Here is an 18,147-nt window from a genome sequence, read left to right on the forward strand (position 1 = left end):
TACAATAGTACCTATCTGAAAGATAATTCATTAGAAGACAAACCCTACAAACTTTATAACATATCCTTGCTCTAAGGAGTTTTAATAAATAACTGTTAGCCCTCAGCTAAGATAAGAAGTCTTACTTTCCAACCATGGCAAATATGAAGTTACAATTGGTAGTAAGGCACTAAACATAAATATTTGTTTGGAGAGTATAAACATTCTTACTACTAAATAGACAAACTGAAAAAAAGACTTGTGGAGTTATCTTTCCAGATAAGTTTTCAGTTTAATTGTTATATATCATTGGAAAGTTGTCTTAGTGTAAGCTGACATTGATGTGTGTTAAAATAAGATCTTTATTTGTGAATATTCCATTTTGTGTATTTTGAATTTTTTTTTAAATAGAGGGAATGGGAGCTATTTAGTTGATATGAAGGTAGAAAGACAGGTTTTAGAATAAAAATATAGTATTTATTTCTTGGAAGGCAATATATAATATTTTATACACACACATACACACACCCACTCAAATATCTTTGAAATACACAGAATCTTCATCTATTCAAAAATTCAAAGCACATATCCATACCAGCACCAAATAGTTATAGGCATAACTTATTTTTAACAGCCTGCCTTATCTAGTAAAGGAAAAGATATGTTAGCAATAAAATGAACAGAATCAGTACCTATTTCCTCTGCTGTTACAATCTGTTACTCCCCTTTACAGCCTGAGCAAAAAGCACTGCACTCAGAGATGGGTGGTCGCTGTGGGGCTCATAGTATTTGTATTTAAATCTGAGTAAAAGATTATATCACATACTCAGAATTTGATATTTAAATTTTGATTCCCCTCACCCCTCAATTTAAGATAGTAGGTAATTTACAATACATTTGGAAATGTTAAAAAAAGTCTTGATGCTTCAATATTTGAGTTTTAAGTTTAAAAATCCTGTATTAAAGCACTTTGTATAAAGGTAGAAATATATTTCTCATAGCAATTAACTGTACTTGAATGCACATTAAGAAACCTTTTATTAATGGAACATAGGCATTACCACAGGTGAGCGTGTGTAGGAGTGAACTCAGCTCCCAGGAAGGCTGCACAATTAAAGCTTATGTTCCAATTATCATGGGCATCTCTTAGTGTTAATCCAAAGAGTAAGGCTTTAAAAATATATGTTAAGAATCTGAAGAAAAACAAAAATGGTTAGCAGCCCTCTAAGAGGCAATCCATGGTGCTTGGAAGACAGATAAGGATGTTGACTATGAGAGACATATGTGCCATTATTTGAAAGGTCAAAAGAGAAATCTGTGGATAGTCTTTAAAAAAACACACATGCAAACAATTCCACCCATACATTAATGAACATGTTGAAAGTATTTAGAACATTTTTTAACACAACATTTTTTTCTGAATTAAATACCAAAAATATATTGTCAAGGAAAGGATACATTTGAAAAATAAAAAGACAAAAGGTAACATGGGCACTAAACAGTCATCAGGAGTGGTTGGACTCACTGCTGAGTTCCTCCCAACATTGAGGACTTGCAGGGAGGACAGCAAGTTGGAGAATGAGAAACAGCACAGAGTTTAATGCAGTTTTATTTGGTGTTGACCTTTGCTGTAGAGGATACCCGGGAAACGACTATTCCAAGGTCACTTTCTGAGAAAATCCGTGGGGCACTGGCGGAGAGCAATCTCCCAGGAGGAAATAAGAGAGCAACTTGAAAAATTCCACAGCAATAAATCACCATGACCAGATGGTATTCAACTGAGAGTTTCTGAAGGAAATAAAGTGTGAAATGGCTGAGCTACAGATGAGGATATGCAATGTATCCGGAAAACTAGCAACTGTTTCCAAATATTGCGATTTTACTAATATGGTATCTTTTCTGAAAGAAAGAAAAACAAATTAAGATTTATAGAATTACAGAGCAGCAGCTCTCCTGGTGATAATGGAGAAAGTGATAGAGTCTAATTAAGAAGAGCTCCCCTGAACATCAGGATAAGGTTAACCTGCTAAGGTCAAATCACCACAGAGTCTATAAAGAGAACACTGTTTCTCTCCATCCTATTAAACTTATCTGGAAATGTCAATAAAATACCAGATAGAAGTAAACCAGTAAATGAGGCTTTTAACAAGGTCACATGAGACTACTGGGGAAAATAAATAAGCACAGTCTTTGGGCGGAGAGGCCACCAGAGAAACTTCTGTCATTAATTGTAAAACTTGCTAAGGAATGAAAATAAAGTTTCAGGGACAATTTCTCTTTTCTTTCCTAATATTGGATTACCTCTTCCAGAGATAGAGAGCCTCTTCAAATTAAAAACAATCAAACAAATTTCACTATAGACAAGATGCAGAGTAACAGTAGGGAGGAAGATGTGCTCCTAATTCGAGATGAAAACAAGAGAATAAAGGGCAATGGCAAGATAAGCACACGACAAAATTTAACTTACCGAATGGAATCTGAAAGCCATAACTGAATGTAAGCTTGTCATTATTGTGCTTTGTGTAAGCATCAGATTTTAATGAAAACTAACAAGTAATAAAGTAATAAGATGGACTTTTATGTGTTCAAATAAGGTCTGTTGCCTTCAAAGTGGTCACCAAAAGTATATATTTGCCTTTAATTAAGCCATTTCTAAAATGCCCTCTACAGAAATGCCTTCAGAGCCAGTGGCATATTGTCTGAAATTATCCAATGGTACAAACCTCCATTCTTTAAGACAGAGCCAGAAGCCATTATGGGAGGCCGGAATTGCCCTTAAAAAGCAAAGCACCCTTATTGCTAGCTCAATTCTGTAACTTCTGCTTACTCCTGTAGCTCAGCACGAAGGAGAGTATTATATAAAGAAGAGCAAGGGCCATGCAGTAGAAGCTTGAAGCAATTCACACAAGGGCCTGGGGTAACCTCCTATGCCACTATGTGAGCGATCCAAATGTTAGAAAGTTCCAAAGCAAACCAAGGCCTGTTACACTGTATAACTTCCACTGGCTCTTATAACTGTGCTCTGAAGCCACAGGAAGAACCAGCAGCCTTTGAAAGAGTGTAGATCGCTATAAAAACCCCTGTTCTCCTTGGCCCAGTAACCTGCTACCGTCACTTCAGGCTAAATATATAGTTCCTTTAAATAGTCCTCCTTGGCACCATTACTTGTCTTTGTTCTGGTCACTCTCTGCTCACTGAATTATAGTTATTTCTGTGTCCCCTTTTCACTCCATCTTTTCCCCTGTTTAAAAAAGCAATTTCTATTCATTGTAGGAAATACAGAAAACATAAAAAATTTAAAATTTTTCATAGTAACACTTTCTGGAGATATCTGCTGCCACTCCGTTGCCATTTTTATTTGCAGGTGTGTGTGTTTTTTTCCCCTATGAATTTCTTTTTTGTAGACTTTATTTTATATCACATATACACATTTTCATGTACACACAAGATCTGTTGCTTTTATATAAGAGATGTGTCTTTGAAAAACTTTAAATAAATAAATTAAATCACATTTTAAATATCAACAGAATTCACTATTGAAAGGATTATCTGAAATGAAAAAATTCTATCCTTAATATAGACAATATTTTGGTAATATTAAACTAGATCCTAGGACAGTGATGGCGAACCTTTTGAGCTCGGCGTGTCAGCATTTTGAAAAACCCTAACTTAACTCTGGTGCCGTGTCACATATAGAAATTTTTTGATCTTTGCAACCATAGTAAAACAAACACTTATATTTTTGATATTTATTTTATATATTTAAATGCCATTTAACAAAGAAATGAGTTCGCGTGTCACCTCTGACACGTGTGTCATAGGTTCGCCATCACTGTCCTAGGAGATTGTGGACAGGACAATTAGACCTAGTCTTTGGGGAAAAGAAGATATATTTAGAGGAAAAAATTAATTCGTTAATGTGGATCTGGGATGTGGGACAAAGTTGACCTTGTGCATTTGTAAAGATTAAATTTTTAAAAAAGAAATTATTATAATGTAATACTTACTTGTTCAAATATATGTTAAATGAAAGTTGAACTTTTTCAGTGAAAGAAAATAGAATAAAGGGAAGCAAAGAACAGAAGTGGTTTGAAGAAACGGTAAGGCTAATGAATTAGAGACACAGATATAATCATTCCATCCTATCAGCTGCATTCACTTCTGACCGGAGTCCATTATTTGTTAAAGCATTCAATACCGCTTGGTTTATAACGTACATATAGTTATTTAACTAAAAGATAAACAGGTAACCTGCACTTCAACTGCTTTGTCACTTGATATGTTAAGCAACCTTCATACTTTAGAAAATATGCAATTACTGAAGCACAGCTGAATGGCCCCAGAGCACACAGGCTCCATTAAGTGTGCTTATGTCTAATTACTCCTGCTTGAGGCAGGTGAGAAATTTATTCTTATAAGATCATTCTTTATCCAGTAGCCAAAAAATAAAATGAAGTAAAATCAATAAAGTGAACTAAAATGAAGTACAATCTGAATCTAATTACTATCTAACAGTACTTGTGGTATTTGCTCTTTAAGCCCTTAAAAACCTGGACTTTGTGCAAAAACATTGTGCATAATTATAATTATGTTTTTTAACTGCTTAATACAAAGATTCCATCCTAAAAAATTAGTGTAAGTCATCATCAATGTCAATATTCATTTCCTTTCTTTCATATTAAACATTTTAAACATTTTAAATGGTCATTTAAAAACATTGTTATTTAAAAATACTGCGCCAGTCTCCCAAAATATAACTATATCTGATCTGAAATATCTTTAACAAAGGAAATAAAAATGTGAGATTAACAAGTATAGCATTGGAAGCCTAAAAGCCTCAAGATTTAACTACAGTTTAGACACCGACTTTTCTGAACTTGTCAAAAAGAAAAAGACATCTTAGCTCCCATTCCACTGAAAACCACAGGCTTAATTGTCTTGCCTATATTCCTTCTGCTGCATGGGAACTTTCCAATGATTTTCAAAGGTGAAGACAAAAAGGAGAGGTGTACTGGATTTATGTTGCAGTATAGTTGCAGTACAAAAAAGTTTCTTTTTTGCCAAACAGGAAAATAAAACAGCAAATAAAATCAATGAGAAAAGCTTACCCACTAATTTTACTTGCTCACATATATTACAGAATATCAAAAGTTACTCATAATTACCCCTATTCCTATCTAGCAGTAATAATAATGTGTATAAGATGTTAAACTATTCAGAAACTTTCACACTTACTGTCCCCTCAGGGGAGGTTGGGAAAATGAAGGTCTGTGTCTAAGTGAATTATCTAGGTTGCAAGGCTAAGAAGTGATAAAACCGGTATTGAAATGACATGTTTTAATTTTGAGTCCAGTACTATTTCTTAAAAACCAAATTAAACCACAATAAAATAAAAGGTGATCCTTAAACTAAGGTGCAAAAACAGTAATGTGCCACAGGCTCCAAAAGCCCAATTAACAGGGCATATCTTCTTGGAACAACAATTTTGTTACAAATATCCCAAACAATGGAATATACTGAGGATGAGCATTTTGATGTTAGGCATTGTGATATTGTGATTTATAGTAAGAAATAGTTGTTCTTTGTCTATTTCTGGCAAAGAGCGCCTAAAACCCTTGGTATTTCTTAGTAATGAGAGCTATAAATACGTCTTTTGTTATGTTAATGAGGTAACTTTTGGACCCTGCTTAAGGATGGGGCTGGTTGCTAGGAGAACCAACTTTGTAATGTTCATCTGTATCCTTTCTCATATCTTTTTATAATAAACTGGTAAATGCAGGTGAATGTCTCCCTGAATTCTGTGACAGTCTAATTAATTGAATCCAAAGGGAGAGGTTGTCATAGACAGTCAGTCAGAAGTCCAGGTAATAACCTGGACTTGTGACTGGCATCTGAAGTGCCCTTGAAACCTGTTGGTCAGGAGCACAGGTGTTAACCTGAGCTTGCGATTGGCTTCTGAAGAGATCATGGTTTTATGGGACTGAGCCCTTTACCTGAGTCTAATGCTATCTTCAGACAGACAGTGTCAGAATTGAGTTGAATAGGTCACCAGGCTGGTGTCATGGAGGATTGTTTGGTGTTGGGAAAAACCTCATACATCTGGTGACCAGACATGATATGTTTTGTATGAGGAGTAAAGAAGACACAGGAAAGAAACAAAGAGTAGGAAAGAAGGGATTTTCCCTACTCAGGAAGATTGAACTGAGTTTTTCTAAAAGAGAAAGTATAAAGGAAGGAATGATAAAGACAGAAGCAGAAATTAATAAAATAGAACGCCAGCATATAATATAGAAAATCAACAAAATCTAAAGGTTAAAATCAATAGGTCTGTACAAGACTAATAAAGGCAAGGAAAAAACAATCTCCAACTGGAATGAAGATGATGCCCATCACTACCAATTCCACAGACGACAAAAACACAGTAAGAAGACATTAGGAACTTCATATCTATATATTCAAAATTTAGATGAATTAATAAATTTAGAGAAAAACACAACGTATTCAATTGAAATAAGAAATGAAATTCGGAACAGCCTTAATCTAATAAAGCAATTGAATTTCTAATTAAAAACTTTCCCCAAAAGATATCACCACGTTCAGATGGCATAAGCAATAAGTACTTCAGAATACTAAAGAAAAAATACCATCTTAGAGAAAATCTTTCAGAAATTGGAAAAAAAGGAAATACTGCAAAGATTTATGAGGCCCAGGTAAAGATATTACCCATATCTACAATTAATAGGAAAGAAAATTATAGGTCAATCCCTGTTGTGAACATAAATGTAGAGTTCTAACAAAACAGAGTTCTAGCAAATTAAATCAAGCTATATATATATATATATATATAAAATGACAATTCATCATGGAATATTATATGGAAATACAGTAAATCAAATACTGATTCATGCTATAATACAGAAGAACCTTAAAACTATTATTCCAAGTGAAAGCAGCCAGTCACAAAATACTACATATTGTAGAATTCTATTCATATGAAATGTTCAGAATATGCAAATCTATGAAGATAAAAAGAGGCAAAGTAGTTTATTGGGCAAAGAACTGGGGGTGGGAGAAGAAGATTGGGGGAAAATGGAAAATGACTGCTAATGAATACAGGTTTCTCCCTGGGGCTACAAAATTGTTCTAAAATTTGATTGTGGTGATGACTAGATGACCTTTTAAATTTACTAAAAAACAATGAATTGTACATTTTACATGGGTGAATTGCACATTATGTTAATTATAACTATAAAATTGTTTAAAATAGTATATAGCATATAATAGTTAAATGCTCAAACAAAAGATATGGAACTCTTAAAAATGGGAGGGGAAATTTGGGAAAGCATATGTAAAAATTATTTTGAATTGTTCTCAACAATCATATCAGTGTGGTGGTTTTAGCATTGCTATTCTGAGACTGTTCCATATATTGTTAAAATTTTAATATCTACTGATATGTTGAATGCTAAAATGAGTTTCCTGGAGCAGAGCATAATAATACTACTACTTACATACAGTAAGTAGATAATTACATTTGGTTCTTCTCTGACCCTGATCCTTCCTCAAGAGCAATGTGATGAGAATGAAATATGATCTTTCAAGTAATTGCATCTACTGTTTATAAGGAGTCCTAAAAAATAAATCTGAATGTTTACTTAGGGAAAATTACAGTTATTCCCCCTCCCATTCTGAATGTCCTTGGAAAAGTAAAGGATTTGTGTCTTCATACTTTGGAATGTAAAAAAAAAAAAACATCTTGGGAGGAAGGATAAAACTAGTATCTCCAGCTTGACAACCCAAGAGGTGTATCCAAGGTCCTGGTCTCATTTTCCCACCCTAGAAATGTAAACACATACCTCCAGAGAAGTAAATCTCTCTGGAGTTCTTACTGTCTATCCAGTCATACAGTAAATCCTAATGCTTGCCTTTTACTAGTGGCCTAGATCCCAAGTTTCTGAAAAATTTGCCAGGAAGCCTTAACTGTGCAGAAACGTACACATATTTTCTTCACAACTCTAAATGTGTAATGTAGTTCACAACAAATGAGAAAGTGAGCTAAACCAAAAGACTGGATTGTCAAACCAAACACAAATCTGAGACCTTATCCAATATCAACCTTAACTGATCATTAAAGGATAGAAGTAATCACACAGCTCAGCAAATCAGGGAGAGGTCCAGGACCATCAGAACAGCCTTTCAGGTCCTTCCCTGTCACATTGGCTACATCCCAGTTCAGGTTAGCACAGGAGGTCAATTGGAATTATTATTACAGTACCATTCTCCATTTCTTGCCCAACAAAAATAACTTTTCTTATTGCACATTCATGTTTATAGTAACTGGGATAGTGACCAGAGATTGGTCAGTAAATTCTGGGTTGGTTTGAAGATATAACTATTTCCCAGATATCACAGTACAGGTTTTAATAGTCATTGCTTCCAGATGTCATTATGCAACATACTCTCTTCAGGACAACACAGTGTTGTTCCTTTATCAGTCTAATCCAAACCAGTGCACCTTGGGAAAGATAAATCCCCTTTATATCTGTGGTTCCTGGTCCATTAGCAAACAAATATAAAGGCCTCACTGTCTAGTAATGGTCTATCATAATCTAGGCTAACCATAGTATTAGCTTGACTTGTGACAGACACTCCTGGTCATTCATCTTTAAAAACAACAACTTCCATAATGATTATAACATTCAATAGTCTTTCTTGGGTAAAGATACAGGCACTCTTCCTGCACTGTTGACTGATATGATGTTCTATTAGAGAAGAAATACTCTATTAGTCCAGTCACTTAAAGCTCTGTTGTTCCTCCTGGGCCATCTCCAGATGCAGCCAGTCTACTAAAAGAGAGCTCCCTCTAGCGTCTCTATTTAGACTAGCAAGTCCTTTTCATCATAATAAGCTTTCAGGAATATTATTTTGGTCTGATGTAGTATTCCAAGACCAGCACCAAAAATCCCTACAGAGAAACTAAAAAAACAGAAGCAATAGTAATCAAGCCAGAACATGGGTTATTACCATGGTACGTGAGTGATTTTTGTGCAATTTAGGAAAATGTAGTCACATGAGAGTGTCAATTAGTGCACGAAATAGAGCTATGCCTGGTGTTAGAGGTTTTCCATAAATAATTCCAGAGAGGAATTATCAGTAATGTCGATTCATTATACCTTTCTCAACTATGTCTCCTTCAAAGGTGATGCTTCAATTTCCTGAAATGAATTCTATTTACATTAACATATTCTGTATTTGAAAAACTAAATTAAGCAATGGTAGGCAGTAGAAGTGTTTTCCGTTATATCTAGATTAATAACATTATAGAAATTTCAGGTGTATAGCATTATCATTGAATATCTGTATACTCTATTATGCACTCACCACCAAAAGTCTATTTTCCATCTGTGACCATATATTTAACCCTCTTTACTATTTTGCCTTTTCCCCACCCCCATTGCCCTCTGGTAACTACCAATCTGTTGTCCGTATCTATGAGTTTGCTTTTCTTTTGTTCATTTGTTACTTTTTTGTTTTATATTCCACATGAGCAAAATCATATGGTTTTTGTCCTTTTCCATCTGGCTTATTTCATTTAGCATAATACCCCTCTAAGGTCTATCCCTTGGTGGTAACAAAATGAACAATATTTCATCTTTTTTTTATGGCGGAGTAGCATTCCAGTGTGTGTGTGTGCGTGTGTGTGTGTGTGTGTGTGTATCACTTCTTTACCCATCATCCATTGATGGACACTTAGGTTGTTTCCATATCTTGGCTATTGTAAATAATACTGTAGGTACATATATCTTTTTGAATTAGTGTTTTATTTCTATTGTTTTCCATAGTGGCTGCACAAATTTGCATTCCCACCAACAATGTATGAGGGTTCCCTTTCCTCCACATCCTCTCCAATACTTGTTATTTCTAGCTTTTTAGATAACAGCCATTCTAACAGGTATGAGGTAATATTTCATATAATTATCCCTAATAATTAGTGATACTGAACATATTGTCATGTCTGTTGGCCATCTGTATATCATTCTTAGAAAATTATCTATTCATATTCTATGTCAATTATTTAATTGGGTTTTTTTTTTAGTTGAATGAGTTCTTTATATCATTTGGATATTAACCATTTATCAAAAAATCATTTGTAAATATCTTTACTCACTTGGTTGATTGTCCTTTTGTTTTGTTGATGGTTTCCTTTGCTGTGAAAATGGTTTTTAGTTTGATGTAATCCTATTTTTCTATTTTTGTTACTGTTTCCCTTGCCTTTAGAGTCAAATTCACAATGAGTCTGATGGCCAGAAACTTAGTGCCTAGGTTTCGTTTCATGTATTTTATTATTTCAGGTCTTACATTCAAGTCTTTAATCCATTTTGAATTAATTTTTATGCATGGTGTAAAATAGTGGTCTAATTTAATTCTGAAGAGACTACCCTTTTTCCATTTTCTATGCTTGGCTTGTGTGACCTTTAGTTGCCAATATACATATGGAGTTATTTCTGGGATCTTAATTCTGTTCACTGGCCTGCGTGTCTGTTTTTCTGTCAATACCATACTGTTTTGATTACTATAGCTTTGCACTAGAGTTTGAAATCTGAGAGTGTGATACCTCCGGCTTTTTTTTTTTTTCTGAGGATTGCTTTCGCTATTCGGGGTCTTTTGGGGTTCCATTCAAATTTGAGAATTTTTTGTTCTATTTCTGTTAAAATATCATTGGGATTTTGATAGGAATTACACTGAATCTGTGGATTATTTTAGGTAATATAAACATTTTAACAATGCTAATTCTTCTATTCCAGAAACAGGAATATCTGTCCATTTCTTTGTGTCTTCAATTTCTTTCAACAATGCCTTGTAGTTTTCAGTGTAAAGGTCTTTCATCTCCTTTGTGAAGTTCATTCTTAGGTATTTAATTCTTTTTGTTGTAATTATAACTGGGATTGTTTTCCTCATTTCTCTTTCTGATAGTTCCTTGTTAGTATATAAAAATGCAACAGAGCGCCACTCTGTGTGGTTGACTGGCCCTGGAATCTCAGTTCCTCGGGAAGGAAAGGGAAGTCTGCTAATGGCAGTATCTTGTATTTCTGCATCTGTGTAAATGATGGTGGCTCCACAACACTACTAGCAGTCCCTGGCTCTGAAATGTGCTGTGGAGGAGATCAACAGGGACCCTGATCTTCTGGCCAACATTTCGTTAGGAGTTCATATCGGCCAAGTGAGAGAAGGACCTTGGATAACTCCCTGAGGAGGTAGCAGTCTTTGGAGGGGCCACCTCCCCAGGGGACACATGTATCAGTATAAAATGGAAAATATGATACATGTGAAGAAAAGAGAAAAGATTAAAAATAAGCTTGCACCACTTCTCAAAAAATGTAACAGGTTTTTATACTGATTTTGTATCCTGCAACTTTACTGTAATTGTTTGTTATTTCTACTATTTTTTTTCCCTGTTGGAGTCTTTAGGGTTTTCTGAATATATAAAATCATGTCATCTGCATATAGCGAATTTATACTTCCTTTCCATTTTGGATGTCTTTTACTGGTATTTATTTTTCTTGTCTAATTGCTCTAGCTAATTGAGTATTGCTAATACTTCCAGGACTATCTATAATAATAAAAGTGTAATATGCTAATTAGACCAGACATCCTTCCAGACGACCTTCCGGACGAAGCTGGGGCTGCAGCCGCAGATCGAGGCAGCCACCGCGGCTGCAAGGGAGGGATCCAGGCAGCTGCAGTGGCTGCAAAGGCCTACTCTTGCACGAATTTTGTGCATTGGGCCTCTAGTGTTCAATAAACATGGTAAGAATGGTCAACCTTGTCTTATTCCTGATCTTAGGGGAAAAGCTTTCAGTTTTTAAGCATTAAATATGATGTTAGCTGTGGATTTGTTATATATGGCCTTTATTATGTGCAAGTACTTTCTTTCTATTGCCATGTTATTGAGAGTTTTATCATAAATTAAGGTTGTAGCTTCTCAAATACCTTTTCTGCATCCATTGAGATGATCAGATAAATTTTATCCTTCATTTTGTTAATGTCCTCAAGCACGCTGATTGATTTGCAAATGTTGAACCTTCCTTGCAACCCTAGAATCAATTCCACTTAATAGTGGTATTATCCCTTTAATGTATTGTTGTGTTTGATTTGCTAATATTTTATTGAGGATTTTTACATCAACATTCATCAGAGATAGTGGCCTTGTTATTTTCTTTTGTGTTTTCTTGGTCTAGTTTTGGCAACAGGGAAATGTTGGCCTCATTGAGTTAGAAAGCACGGCCTCCCTTCAATTTTTTGGATGAGTTTGAGAAGGCTAGGTATCAAATCTTTGAATATTTGGTAGAATTCCCCAGTGAAGCCATCTGGTCCTGGACTTTTGTTTTTCAAGGGGAGGTTTTTGATTACTGTTCTATTTCCGTACTAGTGATTATTCTTTTCAGGTTTCCTATTTCTTCATGATTCAGTCTAAGAAGGTTGTATGATTATAAGTATTTATGCATTTCTTCTAGGTTGTCCATTTGGTAGTACATAGCCTTACACAGTGCCACCAAATGGACAACCTTTGCATTTCTATGGTATTGTTTATAAATTGTCTTTTATCTCTGATTTTATTTATTTGAGTTTTTCTCCTTTCCTTTATGAGTCTAGTTAGGAGTTTGTCAATTTCATTTATGTGTTCAAAGAATCAGCTTTCTGTTTCATTAATGTTCTTTTTATATATTATTGATTTCAAAGAGGGCGGTGAGAGACACAGAAATATCAATGCTGAGAGAGAATCATTAACTGGCTGCCTCCTGCATGCCCCCTACTGGGAATTGAGCCTGGGCATGTGCCCTGACCAGAAATTGAACCATTACCTCCTGGTTTATAGGTTGACACTCAACCACTGAACCACACCGGCTGGGCTCATTAATGCTGTCATTTTAGTCTTTATTTAATTTCACTGTTTTTTATTTCCTTCCTTCTACTGAAATTGGGCTTTGTTTCTCTATTTCTCGTTCCTTAAGGTGTGATGTTAGATTGTTTATTTGAGATTTTTCTTGTTTCTTGAGGTAGGGTTATATATATATATATATATATATATATATATATATATATAACCCTGCCCGACCCTGCCAGCCCAGTCACCCCTACCTCAAGGGATGTCTTAGGGCACCACTGCCATTCCTGCCTGGTTCCCTATGGCTGCTGGGACCACTGTGGCCAGGAGGCCATAGTCACTTGCATCATCTCTGCTGCTGCTACCTGGATCTCTGCTGAGGGCACTGCTACAGTCAGGAGAGGGAGCTAGAGACCACTGTTACCCTCCTTTTCTTTTGCTGGGGCTGTGGTGAGGGTCCAGAGTCGTGGACCCCATCTTGTTCACTGGCACTATATTCGCAGCCATGGTAGCCAAGGAACGAGGATCATGGGTTCCATCCCTGTCATTCCCCCCATTCAGCTTCCCCAATGCATTCCAATTCATTCATCTTCAGCTCTAGATGTGTGAGTTTCTCAGGCGTACTAGTGTGTTGAGCAGAGGAACCTTTGTTAGGTTATTGATGCCCCACTAGTTATAGATTGAAGGGGAGAGACAAAGGGATCATGTCACTCTGCATGGTGCTGATGTCACCCCACCCTCTTGTTAATTCTTAACCTTAGTCCTACTTTGGTTTTCTGCACTACAGCATCTCTATACACTACAAGTTTCACCTTTGAGTCTTTCGGTGTTCAATCCCTAACTTCCTTAGGGATTACTGTTCATTGAGCCCAGTATCTAACAATCCTAAGAAGTTGTGGTGTTTTTTGTTTGTTTGTTTGTTTTGTGGTGTTTTTTTTCAGGTTCTTTGGCTTAACTGAGAGAACAAATTCAGCTCACTGTTTATTTTCCATTCCCCCTCTGATCCTCACAATTGGGCTGAACTCCTCCAGATTAGGACAGATATAGTGAATTTGCTAAAAAGTTTTAAAAGGTGGTTCCAGAATGCCTCTCCTATCTCCTAAAACATAATAAGGCTTTAGTAAATCCTTAGTGGCAATTCCATCAATTTCCCATTTTTTCTTTACATTTTTCTAAGAAGCCATCTAAACAGCTTCACCCAGTTGAGCCAGTTATCTGCTCTCCTTCCACTTTTTATTTCTCTCCTTTGTGCCTTCTTTCTTTTAGATGGCTCAGAACTTTTTCCACCATACAGCCTTATGCACGGTGACTAAGACAGCAGATCTGTTACTGCCCCTGAGTATTCTTGTAGCTTCCCAAGAGAAAGGTTCTCATGACCTACTCCCATCACGTCATCATTTGTGCCAGCAACATTAAATTATGTCTCCCTCTGTATAGGGTTACTTGCACTTGGATCATTCTTATTCTTATTTTTAAAAATTCCATTTGTAGTTTGGGGAAGGAGTAAGGCACTTACTCCTCTCAGGGTATAAGCACCAAATCAAAGCCTTTGCCCACTGTTGCAGGTCAGAAGCATAGAGAAAACACTCATACCATTCATCTGCTCAACCGAAATAATCCTTTACACTCAACAATGTCCAAAATAGTGATATGGCCTCCTAATTGTTAATTCTAATAATCCATGACAATAATTATTCCCCAAGATTTCATTATTTTCCATAGAGTCCTAATTGTTAAACAGATTATACATACATACATATATATATTCCTATTAAAAGAAATCTGGGCACTTTGAAAAAATGAAAACTAGAAATCTAGATCTCGGGCAGAAAATGTACAAGATGACCTCATGTGTTCATAGCACTATTTTTACAGTCATGTGCCACTTAATGACATGGATATGTTCTGAGAAATGCATCATTAGGTGATTTCTTCATCGTGCAAACATTACACAAACCTAAATGGCACAGCCTATACACACTTAGGCTACATGGTACAGCCTACTGTTCCTAGGCTACAAGCCTGTACAGCCTGTTACTATATAAAACAACACCAGATTAAATCAAGCAAAATAGAAAATTTGCAATCAAGAGAAGTAGTAAGCATGAGATGTACAAGGCTACTGCTAAAAACAAACTTTTATTAATAAATAGAAAGAGTATACTCTAAAATAACAATAAAAAGTATAGTATGATAAATACATAAATAGTATAATAAATATAGTACCAGTCATTTATTATAATTATCAAGTATTATGTACTGTACATCATTGTATGTGCTGTACTTTTATACGACTGGCAACACAGTGGGTTTGTTTACACCAGTATCTCACACACATGAGTAATGCATTTTGCTACATTATGATGGCTATGCATCACTAGGCAATAGGAATTTCTCAGCTCCGTTACAATCTTTTAGGCCCATCATTGCATATGTGGCCCATTGTTGACCAAAATGTTTCAGAGTGCACCACTGTAATAGCACTAAACTAGAAACTACCTACATATCATCAGTGGTAAATTGGACAATTAAATTGTGGTACATTCCTACAATGGACCTCCATACCATAATGAGAAGTAAACAAATGATTGCTTTATTCAATAATGTGGATTAATCTCATAAACATAATGTTGAGCCAAAGAAGCCAGACACAATTGTGTATGGTTAAATCATATTAAATTAAACAACAGGAAAAACTAACCTACAGCTTTAAGTGTCAGGAGAGCTGTTACTTTTGACAAATACTGACTAGGAGGATATCAGAAATGCCACATATCTGGATTTGCGTGTTGATTACATAGTTATTTTCACTATGTGGAAATGCATCAAATTTCATCAAATTCATCAATTCTTAGTTATTTATTAAGAATTTGTTCAATTTTTTGCATTTATGCTACACTTCAATAAAATACTACTTAAAGATAAAACATGAGGTAGATCTATATTTATTGACATAGAAAAAAATCTCCAAGATATGTTGAGTAAAAAAAGGCAAGTTCCCAATCAATACAGACTTAAGATACCATTCGTATAGTATTAGAAAACCTATAAAACAATAATAATATTTCTACACATGCATATACATGTGCCAAAAATAAATGTGATCTAGGAAGGTGATCAGTCATCAACTCTGGTGTGTATCTCTGGGAAATGAAGTACTTGGTGGGAGATGAGAGACTAGAAAACACATGGAAGCTTTTCTTGATCTATGAAAATTTAACATTATATAGCAAAAATGTTTTTAATACTCATATAATTAAAAGTAAATATTTCTAAAAGGCAGGACTGTTCTTAAATCCAATGTTCTAATGATTCTTTAAATAAGTCTAAAAACCAGAAACCTGTAAAATATTAAGCTATTATGTAAAAATTTCAAGAGTTCACTGAGCCTGCAGACACCAAGGTTATGTTACACAATTATCAGAAATATATTTGTATAATTCATGTAGAATCAATCCTTTTCTAAGACCATTCCATAATGTAAAGGGCCACAAAACTTTGCTGAATCCCTCTCCCATTTTTGGCTTAAACCTTTTCTGAAAACTTTAAAAGGAGCAAAAAAAGATGGGAGCCTGTAATGCATCTTTTATATTTTTCTGCCTCTTTAGAAAATATGTACCATTCAACAAAACTTTAATACTGTTCTTCAGAATAACTTTGATCTTTGCAGACCTATAGGTAAGCAATAGAAACTATGTGCTGTAAGTGTTAAAATTAAATCTATGCCCTAGCCGGGTTGGCTCAGTGAATAGAGCATCAGCCCATGGACTGAAGGGTCCCAGTTTTGATTCCGGTCAAAGGGCACAGGTTTGATTCTGGTCAAAGTACCTCGGTTGCAGGCTTGATCCCAGGCCCTGGTCAGGGCGTGTGTGGGAGGCAACCAATCAATGGTGTCTCTCACACATCTATGTTTCCTTCTGTCTTTCTCCCTTCCTTCCACCCTTTCTAAAAATCAATGGAAAAATATCCTCAGGTGAGGATTAACAGGAAAAATTTAAATCTCTACTTTTGTCATCGAGAGGCCAAGAAAACATTAGCTCAGTTTTATACTTTACCCTAATGTTTAATACAATTTATCAACATCTCTGACCCCTACCTAGAGGTACACACACATCCACACATACAACTAAAAAGACATACAGTATCAGTTACATGCTATAATTAAAGTAGCAAGGTCATATTCTTTGGCTCTGTCTTTCTAATGAGGCAGGTTCTCTGTGGGTTCTAATCCTATCCATTCTCTAGTAGGAAAAGGGATTGAGTGTGTACTGTCCAGTGAGATGTCACATAAAAATTATTACAGAAGTAGGCAATCTTAGAAAATCCAAGAGAGAGACCATACTCTACATCAGTGATTCCCAAAGTGGGCGCTACCGCCCCCCGGTGGGCACTGCAGCGATCCAGGGGGGCGGTGATGGCCACAGGTGCATTTGGGGGCGATGAGTAACTGCTATTAAAATTTAAAAAAAATTAATTTCCAGGGGATGAGTAATATTTTTTCTGGAAAGGGGGCGGTAGGCCAAATAAGTTTGGGAACCACTGCTCTATATAGATTCATATAGAAAATTATATTACAGATATACCTATAGGGAGAACTCCAATCATAAGAGTTGCTCAGCAACTTTTTTCAAAAATAAGAACACAACACACTTCAATCTTTCTCTTTTTATCAACTGCAGATTCTCTAAATAAGGCTTTCTACTAAAGACGAGACCTTGACTTTAACAAGAAAAGAGTAGCTTGTATTTACCAAGGAGAAATATTATGGGATCTTTCTTTTAATGCTGTTTAAAATGTGAATTTATTTGTAAAATATTCCACAGCTTGAGACCTCGTTATTTCAGAGATCACAAAAGTAAACACTCTCAAATGATTTAGACTTTGAGAAGCCCGAGGCTCCAGGGCATTTCCTGTAATAGGTTCATGAAATAGATGTATTGGGCTCAAACCCTATGGTTTCTTGAAAATGAATATAATTATAAAAATGCAAAACAACAAATTAATGTGTTCATGTGTAATAGCCATATTTGAATCAGATTACTACCTGCCTACTATATTGTATCTATGGTAACTGATCAAATGACATCTTCTCAAATATCATTTTCTTACCAACCCCAACAAAAACCCACTACTCTGCTTATTTCTGATATCACAAACAAAGCCAATAATTCTATTTTAACATTATTAAAATGTTAACAAAATACAAGGAAAATATCATGTGTTGTGCCAAATATAGTTTTTGAAAGGTTAAAAATTCAACCTGTATTTCCTGTACCCTATGA

General features: G+C 35.4%; 1 protein-coding gene across 1 annotated transcript in view; it reads right to left on the reverse strand.

The window, feature by feature from the left end:
- Positions 1-18,147, reverse strand: part of DPH6 (diphthamine biosynthesis 6) — a 166,045-nt gene that overhangs the window by 50,534 nt on the left and 97,364 nt on the right. The gene's annotated exons all lie outside the window — the stretch shown is intronic.

This window comes from Myotis lucifugus, unplaced genomic scaffold, assembly GCF_000147115.1.
Source record: "Myotis lucifugus unplaced genomic scaffold, Myoluc2.0 scaffold_38, whole genome shotgun sequence".
Lineage (NCBI taxonomy): Eukaryota > Metazoa > Chordata > Mammalia > Chiroptera > Vespertilionidae > Myotis > Myotis lucifugus.